The sequence below is a fragment of the Dermacentor andersoni genome, chromosome 11 (genome assembly GCF_023375885.2).
Source record: "Dermacentor andersoni chromosome 11, qqDerAnde1_hic_scaffold, whole genome shotgun sequence".
Lineage (NCBI taxonomy): Eukaryota > Metazoa > Arthropoda > Arachnida > Ixodida > Ixodidae > Dermacentor > Dermacentor andersoni.
Genome location: NC_092824.1, coordinates 70,854,582 through 70,864,311, shown reverse-complemented (window position 1 = coordinate 70,864,311; position 9,730 = coordinate 70,854,582). Strand labels below are relative to the sequence as shown.

Below are 9,730 nucleotides of genomic sequence, written 5' to 3'. Positions count from 1 at the left end.
ATTTGTTCACTGTCATAAACTAAGCTGATGACAGTACTGAGGCTTTTAAATTCAAATCGTTTGGACCTTCCCTAAATGATATGCTCTCGATGTACGAAATTTTTGTTGTTCTTGTTTTATCCGGGTAGAACCTGTCATTTTTAAGGGGCAGTTTTTCTCACTGGGAAGTCGCATGTTTTGACTCAGCCTACTATCTAGTTAAAGCTGTAAAATCTTAGTCTGATGTGACAAACGCATCCGTGCGAGCAATGACTAGTCAAGTAAGACACAGTTCTTATACGTATTGATACGCGCACTTTAACTCTTTACTTTCAACTCTTTTCAACCACTAACAAATCTTCAGTTACTGCTGAGTGCTTGACGCGCCTTCAGGTATCAGAACATTCTCGAACTTTCTCGTCGATTCTTTGTGATGACCTTTTGTAATGAAATTGTACGCGTGACGCCAATAGAAATGTGCATTCTTAAAGGCGTGCGAGCACCAGCGATGACGGTGCAATCTTCTACGAATCACGTGCGAATAGTCGACGCTGATTATGCACAAACCACGTTTTGGACGATTGTCGCACGTGTCCGCCACTATCCTTCTGCCCGAGTATAACATGTTTTGTTACTTCCGTTACGCCAAATAAAAAGTATTTGCTTACTCAAAGTTCTTGCTTCTGTGTTGTTCGCCGTTACAACCACGTGATATCTCGTAGAGGTGCTTCGTTGTGACTGTATACACCCTGCAAGCCATGAATACACCCTGCAAGCTCAATTCACACCAGAAACTTACCTCCCCCCCTCCCTTTCACGGGTACCCTATAGACGGAACAATATCAATGACATTGATGTACATGGCAGAACAAGCACAAGGACGAAGCCAACAACCGGTGCCTCTAACAGCAAGAAAAATTAAAAATAAAAAGTGACGTGACATCTGAAAATAGGGGTGACGTCATTGTCTTACTTTGCTTGGAGTGCATACTTGAATTCCTTAAGCGTCTAACATTTCGACCCCTAGGCCAGCTATTACTTCTCTTTTGAGGCTGAGGCGAGCTCTGAATTCGCCTCAGCTGAAGCGCCAGCGGGTCATTAAATTATGAGAGTGGCGTATGCCTTAATGTGAACATAATTAGGCTGTAATTGGTGGCAATTGCTCAAGTCGGTTCCTAAGGAAGGTGAGCAAATTGGACGGAAATACACGGCAGTGTCACAGAGGTTTCAAAAGCAACTTCAATTTCATTCGCCTAGAATAAAGCAACCAATATAATTAGCCAAACAAAACTTATTTCAATGGATGAAAATTACTATGGCAAGCAAACAGTCGTAATGTGTAGCAACATATGCGAAATTTTTTCGGAGAATTCTCGATTCCCTGCGACGCAATTCATATTCCTATCAAACAGTTATCAGAAAAGACAACATAGTTTAAAAACACATTCGACTTAATAATTTTGCTGCTCGTCGGACACTCTGTGGCTTTGTTAGAGTGAGTAAACAAATGTACAGCCAAGCTTTCTTCGGGGAGCGTTTCGCATTTATCTTCACGACGAGACACAGGGCGCCGGATGACTAAGCGGGAACTTGCACGATAACAGAACCCCTCCACTCACGCCTTTCGCCTATCATTGCCGTGCGTTAGGTCACGCAATATTTAAAGTGAAGCGCACGCCACAGTTTGAACAAACACGCAAGGAAATATAAACACAAACGAAAGAAACCGCCGCGTTCAAGTGAGCAACGCCATTCAGCACGACGTAATAGCTGCTTTGCGCAGTCATGTCAAGTCTTGCGCCAGAGTCATGGGTTGATAGGTGTCACCAACAAAGAATAAATAAATGGTGAAATGGAAAAAAATTCTCGGTTGTTTTATAGTAAAGCAGATTTTTGAAACGATATATTTCCTCGTACGACAGTATGATTACAAATTTTTGAGCTTTTTTTTTCACATAGGTTATCTAGTTTCAGTGTTTGTCCCCCTGCCCCCCTCACCTTGTCGCACAATCGTGCACCACTAACTGACATGTCTGGCGATAGGTTTTCGCGCACTTTTCGTTCCAAGCTTGAGAGCACAGCAACAACTGGCTCCACTGCTGACTCGGCCTTTTTCTGTTTCCGGCTCCTTCCTCATGTGGCATCATATTTAAAACGTGATACAGCGCTCACGCTTCGGTCGTTGTGTTCCATATCTGATTAGAGATTGTACAACGCAACTATATAAAGTTCGGAGCGGGCAGCAGCATATTTAATTTAACGACTACAGCGCTCGTCGTGGTGGGCATGAAACTCAATTTACGAATGTGGGACAATCACTAAGCGGGACTTGAAACTGTCCCCAGTGCGCGAGGCCTGATTGAGCTACGGCTACGCACGACGCATGCGCGTTCGTCAGCGAAGAATCGCGGAAAGTGCGAAGGACTTTCAGTTCTGTATTGCTATGGGGCGAAAACGCAGCACTGCAATTTACGGGTAACAGAGCAGAGCGAGCGCAACTCGCCGGGTGATAAGAACTACTTCATTTGAACAGGGCGTAAGAGTCACCAGACTTGTCGCATCTGGTAATCGTACGCTTGTTAGGGCTAAATTAATTTCTATACCTCCTACACCTTTAGGAATTCTTGCACGAGCAAGAATTTCTCCCTTGCAAGCAGGGCGCTTCACTTTGACAGGAGCACCAAATAATCGTATGGTCGTATGAACTTTTTTTTGTTTTTTTGAAGCGAGGGTTACTTCGCTTAGATGATTTGGCTGAAACAATGCAAGGGTTATCGGAGTGCCTCTGTTATCATTCAAAATTTTCCGCTTTAGCCCCAAGCTAGTGGCGCGCTCTATCGTCTCGTTTATGAAAATATGCGGTGTCATTTTGTTTTAAATCCGGAAATGCCAAAAGCGTTATTTGCGGTCGTTCTGGGCACTCAGTGCGCATGCGCCGGAATTGAGCATCGCGCAGTGGCGAATACACACCAGACCGTTAAAGCATCGAAACACCAGGCGTGGCTGAAGGAAGAAGCAACGAATACACGCCTCCTGTTTTCAGCTGCCCATACGAAGCAGCTCCAAGTACAAGCCGTGACCATACCCCGGGCGCTTCGTCTACTCTGGGCGCCTACACAAAGTGACATTTAGCGCTCGTACAATTTTCATTGAATACTGTTACTGGCACACAAGGCCCATATTGAAGGATTTACCAGCTATGCATTTTTTTCAGCTAGAACGGGTCTTTGTTGACAGCCAGCTTCAACTTTTAAATCGGCGACTTTCTGTGATAAAGCCGAGTCGATGCACGGGCGGTGCGAAAATAGCGTCGATGTTCAGCGCAAATTCAGCTGTTTAGCGTTCAGGATAACACTTGTAACAACGGGAAGCAGATGCATTTAACGAAGAAAATGTTTGTCTTTTTGAATGATTACGGCGCTGCACACACCCCATTGGGTCCCAATGCTCACAGTCCACGGTTCTATCCCGGATATGGCCGCCGTATTTCGATGAAAGTGCACTGTAAAAAGGCACGCGTTTACCTGCTTTTAAGTGGTCGTTAAAGAAACCCTGGTGGTAAAAACTGATGCTCAGTCCCACTAGTGCGGCATAAGCCATGGCTCTTCCACGAAAGAACCCCTTTGAATTCGTTAGTTTTAAGCGCACTGCACACTTACTTTGGCGAACCGGCAAGTCCTTTCTAGACGAATCATTAGAGTGCACAAAAATGTACTGTAATATGCCAAATAAAATAAAAAGTGGGACCAAGGTTATGCTGTTCCTGTATAAAGCTTTTTTAAGAAACATAGGCGGGGTGGAAGAAGCGCCCCAAGTTGGTTTAAAACTATTGCTTGTCCGTTTGCATGTGTTGCCTAACGCCAGTCAATGCTTATTAAAGAGAACGCGTACTGTTTCGAAAGCTGGCCCTTTTCCCACTCGTGGTAGTTTGACGGTAAAACCACTTCTGGTTGTGTTTTCTTAACGGTTCTCTTACCCCTGAAATTTAGATTAAAGGGCTATGAATCGTTTTAATGGGCCAAGCTTGTGCTGCTTCATGCTATAGCGATGAAGCAGGAGACAGGTAGGGTATGCTAGGGTACCCTTTACCATTTGTGAACAATAGCAGTAGGACGTCGTGTTTCAGCAACACACTTGGTGCGCATTGTATCTATCACCGGATATTTCTCATCCTGTTCTCACAATAAACATGATCCGTCAAGAAATTTTCATATAGGCAGCCGCGATGAGCATAGTAGAAGCAAACTTAACATCGCTTGCCGAGAAATGTTTGTGGACTCCATCCTCGTTGTTTCTTAAATCATTCGAGTTCATCCTTTTGTTCCTAATTGTTCAAGCTAAAACTTGGCTAAGAGACAGAAATCTGTTTTGAATATAGGCAACTGACTTAAGCCCATAATTTGAGATATTACCTAAAATACGATATATTCCTCATAGTTCCGGCACACATGAGTGATGAAAGTAATTAGTCTGAAATCACTACATTAACCCCGGCGATGCCGACTCACAAGAGGCGGGTACAAATCGTAATTTTTCTAATATGAACGCTGCTTTGCATCATAGCTGCAGAAACCATCCAAACACTCCTTTTACGCTTCAACCTGTTTTATTATTGCATAAAATCGCGACATTTTTGTTAGGATTCTATCACTCTGGCAAGTGCAGAGCGCATTTTAAATGACAAGCTACAAACGGAGGCGTCATACCCGTTGAAAGCAGTCTAACAGTACTCTAACCTTGTGCAATGTGATTTGTGACATCCGGCTAGTTGAACCGGAATTTACACTGCCACACGCAGCATGACGAAAGCGGTGGCCTCCAAATGACCACAACTTGCTCGGGAGCGTCGCCATAGATTCTATGGCAGTCAGAGAGTAGCAAGACGTCTCGGGTCGAAGTGCACCGGTATTTTGTTATCTCGAAAGCGTCGGGCAAGCGTCTAAACGCACTTTCTTGCCCGAGAGGAGTTTCGTAACTTCAAGGCTCACTCAAAGGCCTTCAATTGGACAACAACACTTTTGTATTAAGAACTCACAAGAAGTGCTAAGGTGGTCTCAGATTTTTAAAGAATCGCCATACCTAACGGGATATTATATATGAGAGCTTAGCACAGACGACGCAGTAGCATATTTAAGCGCTTTTAGTATTGTTCCAGCAAATACTTGCAACCCGCCGTGGTTGCTCAGTGGCTACGGTGTTAGGCTGCTGAGCACGAGGTCGCGGGATCGAATCCCGACCACGGCGGCCGCATTTCGATGGGGGCGAAATGCGAAAACACCCGTGTACTTAGATTTAGGTGCACGTTAAAGAACCCCTGGTGGTCGAAATTTCCGGAGTCCCCCACTACGGCGTGCCTCATAATCAGAAGGTGGTTTTGGCACGTAAAACCCCACAATTTAATTTTTTTTAAATACTTGCAGGAATCTTAAGCTTCGCCTTTAAGAATGGAACGTGATAACATTCAAACATCCACAAGTGCTTCTCATGCTTTCCGGCAACTGCAAACTATATAACCGTAATATTTACCGAGAAACTCTGGTGCCGAACACTATGAACGAAGGAGAGCGTTCTGGTAGAAGCGCGGCCTCTTGCGTGGGCCGATGCGGAAGACACCGCCGCGCCAAAAAGACAAAGAAAAGAAGTTACGTCACTTTCAGGTTTCCGTTGCTGTTTCGCGCTCATAATATTTAACTCTTATAAGATTTCACAGAATAGGGCATACGGTGCCCATGTTTTGCTTCATGACATTTTTTTGTGGCCTGACATTCTATAACTTCCGAGGAAATACCTTGCAAAAATGTAAGAGAAGGTATGATCAACTTCTCTGACAGAATGATGCTGAAATATAATTCACATACACAGCGCGCCATAAAGCGAGGTGCGGCATATACATACACATTAATAAACGCGTGGGAACTTTCGCTTGAGGGGACGCCGCCGACACCGCATTTTCTGCGACACGGTACTCTTAACGTTATCGCATCAATAACGTTCGTTCCACAAACGAATGGCAATACATGCAGAAAACGGGTCCCATGGTTGAATGAGGATTGCAAAAATACGCGAAAGTAACAAAACGAAACATCGGGTATACTTCGCCGACTCTCTAGCACGGAAAATTTCATCAGATGAAAAAGGCAAATCGCAGAGTGGGCCGACACAATGGCAGGCTGGTGAGAAAGTTGAGCGAAGTATCAAAATCGAAGCTTTATGGGAATTCATTTTTTTAGTTTGGTCAGGCAGATCATCGAAGGCAACATTGGCTGCGGTACATTTCTTCTTGACAATAATTTCTAACCTAGATTTATAATAACTAGTTGTGTTTAACATGCTATAGCAAGCATCAGCTTTGTCGCAAACAAGTAGAAACACTGTAATCGTTCATTTTCAAGTAAGATGTGTTATAAATAGAAGTATTTACGAGACATCACGCAAAGACAAAAGTGTTGCATAAGTTGAATTACGTAATTACGTGAACAATGTCCAGCTATGCTTGTATTTGATGTCATTGTTTATCGAAGAATGTACATAGAAAGCCTTGGATATACTAAGCAGGTAAATAAATGTCGTTCCGTTTTGCATTTAGAGCACACATTCCTGTACGGAGGCTTCACGGTTTCACGTATGTCATCATCGCATCATCGACAGGTAGCAAAAACAAAAATAACACCAGCATATGGCAGCAGGAAGAAATTATTTATTGGACTGCGCTCGTATCACCTAATTAGCATCTGTGCGCTTTTATGTGACGTCAGTGAATTGCATATGTCGACAGCTATCCTTCAGAGAGACGGCTTGTGCTCTTGCGCTGCAATCAGTGTGCTGGCGTGACTTTTCACTTTTCCTTACGCAATAAAGACAGACTTAATTTACTTCATTAAATGAGCGTCGTCTGAGTCATTAGCGTGTTAAAGCCACCTGTTGGTGCTCACTATAACTTATTTTCAGCAGGCACCGCTAAGCAAATACAAAAAGCACAATGAAGCCTGCATGATGTAGAACAAGCTCAATACCGATGGACGTCTTAAGTTTGCTCGATTTGTTATCATTATCCAGTCGTGTTTGCAGTGGCGAGAACTTTTGTACCGCAACCATTTTCATGAAGCAGTGGAAGCACGAGTAAATGGAACCTGTCCCCCTTGTAATTCAAACGACGGCGAAGATACGCGCGTGAATCCACTCAAGGCGAGAACACAGGGAAAAATGATTCGACTGCTGGCTCGGCTTGTTTCTACTCGCGGCCCCTTATTTGTTGTGGCTCCATACTTGTAACTATTATAAAGGTTGCGAACTTGATTCTTTGTAATCCATTTTTGGTTAAAATTTGCGCAACACAAATATGCGAGGGGCGGATTGGCGCAGTAACGTATTTTGTTTAGCGACTGCACCGCTGGGTCGTGCTGGCGTGAAACGCAATTTATGACTTTGGAGCAACCACACAAAACTATGCCCGGTGTTCGGGCTATGGCTTGCACGACGCGTGAACTTTCGTTATCGAAGAAGCGCGGCAAGTGTGAAGTAGTTGCTGTTCTGTATTGTTAGGGGTTCGCGAAGACACCACTGCGATTGTGGGTAACGGAACAAAGCGAGCGCCACTCGTAGGGTGATAAGAACTACCTCCTTTATTTCAACTGTACCAGAGAGTGCCACAGCAGCCTGCGGAATTGTAGTAGCTAGTAATCATACGCAAGTTAGGGCTAACTTAGTTTGTATACGTCCTGCGCTTCCACGAGCACTTACACGAGCAACAATTTCTTGCCAGCAAGATGGGCACTTCACTTTGAGAGGAGCATGAAAGAAGGGTAGCGATATCAGCCGATAAATGTACATTTCTGTTTTTCTTTTTTTTTTTTTTGTAAGTGAGTTCCGGTAGGACATTCGGCGGAAAGATAGCATGCAAGGTTTATTGGGGCACCTCTGCTACGTTCAAAATTTTGCACAGTCGCTTCAAGCTAGTGGCAAATTCAAACGCCTCGTTTTTCCCAGCTGTGCGGTATCATTTTAATCGAAATCATGAAGTGACAAAAGTTTTATTAGTTTCTGTTCTTTCTTGGCATTGAGTGCGCATGCGCGGTCATTCAACATTGCGCATCCGTGAATACACGCCAGTTCCACGGCATCGAAACATCAGACATGGCTGATGAAAGAAGCTACGAATACACGCCTCCTGAGTTTATTATGACGCACGAGGCAACTGCAAGTACAAGCTCCGGTGGTACCACAGGCGCTTCATCTTCTTTGGGCGCCTACACAACGTGAGTTTCACAGCTTAATTTTTCAGTCAATGCTGTTAGCCTTAGACACGACCCATAAAATAGGCATGTATATATCTGTTCTTTTATCCCCACCTAAAACGGGTCCTTTCGACAGGAAACTTGAGCTTTTAAGTCGGAGGTTTTCTTAGACCTAGACGCATCAATGCTCTGGACGTGTGAAAATATTGCCATGTTCAGCGCAAAGTCAGCTGTCTAGCGCTCAGGCTAAGATTTCTCAGGAAATTAGGCGAACGTACTTAAAGAAGAAAATATTTTTTTTTGTGTTTGATTATTGTACTGCACACCCGCCACGGGATGCTATCGCTCTAAGTCCCGGATTTAATCCCAGGTGCGACCGCCAAATTTTGATGAAAGGACACTTGAAAAAGGTTGGTGCTTGGTGGTGGTGGTGTTACAGAAGGTGGTGATCGTTACAGAAGCAACGTTGGTCAAAATTTATGTTCGGTCCACTACTGTGGCATGCGTTTTATCAAGCCGTGGCTCTTGCACGAAAAACCCCGGAATTAGTTTGAACCGCAGTGCACATTTGCTGCGCCGCCGCGTAAGTATTTTCTAGACTACACAAGGCACAAGTCTAGGTACTCAACAATACTGTCATTTGTCAATTAAAAAGAAACTGTGACCAAGAAGGTACTGCCCGTTTCAAAGCTTTAGTTTTTGTTGATTTAAAAATATTGTTGGTTTAAAACCATTGCTCTTCCATTTCCATGAGTTGCTTAACGGCAACAAATGCGCATTAAAGAGAAAACACATTTTTCCCGCTTGGAGTTGTTTGGGCGATGAAGGTATTTGTTTCTATTCTTAATGTTTTGACAAGTGAAGCTTAGATTACTGGGTTTCAAATCGTTTTCTTATTCAAATCACTATATAACTTGGGGTAGCTTGTGCCACACCGATAAAGAATTGGAAAGTCATGATATTCTACGGTACCGTTTAGCATTTGTGAACAAATGCAGTAGGACGTCGCACTGCAGCCGTTTTCTTGTTAAACATTGTATCTTTTGTAGGATATTTTTCATGCGGTTCTCACAATAAACTTCATCTTTCAAAAAATTCTGAGATAGGTTCGGGCGAGTGACACAGAAGTAAACTTAGCAGCGCTTGAAAACAAATATCTTTGAACACCATTCTAGTTCATCATTATTTCATTCGATCTAGTCGTTTTGTTCGTCAGTGTTCAAATTATTGTTTGGCTAAGAGACAGGAATCTGTTCGTATTCTTCAGACCAAGTCATCTGAGCCCATAATTTTATATAATACCTAAATTATGACATATGAGTCATAGCCGCCGGATCCATGAGTCATGATCGTAATTGGCGTGAAGACGCCACGTTCACCACGGCGATGCCGAATCACATCAGGAAGGTGCAAATACTAATTTTTCAAATATTAGGGCAGGTTTTCATCATAATTGCAGAAACCATCTGCACAGTATCATTCTTATACTTTAACCTGATTTACTGATGCAAAAAATA

The 9,730-nt window shown here is 43.5% G+C and overlaps 1 protein-coding gene across 1 annotated transcript in view; it reads left to right on the top strand.

Moving 5' to 3' along the window:
* Positions 1-9,730, top strand: part of LOC129381531 (uncharacterized) — a 204,494-nt gene that overhangs the window by 93,574 nt on the left and 101,190 nt on the right. The window lies entirely within an intron of this gene.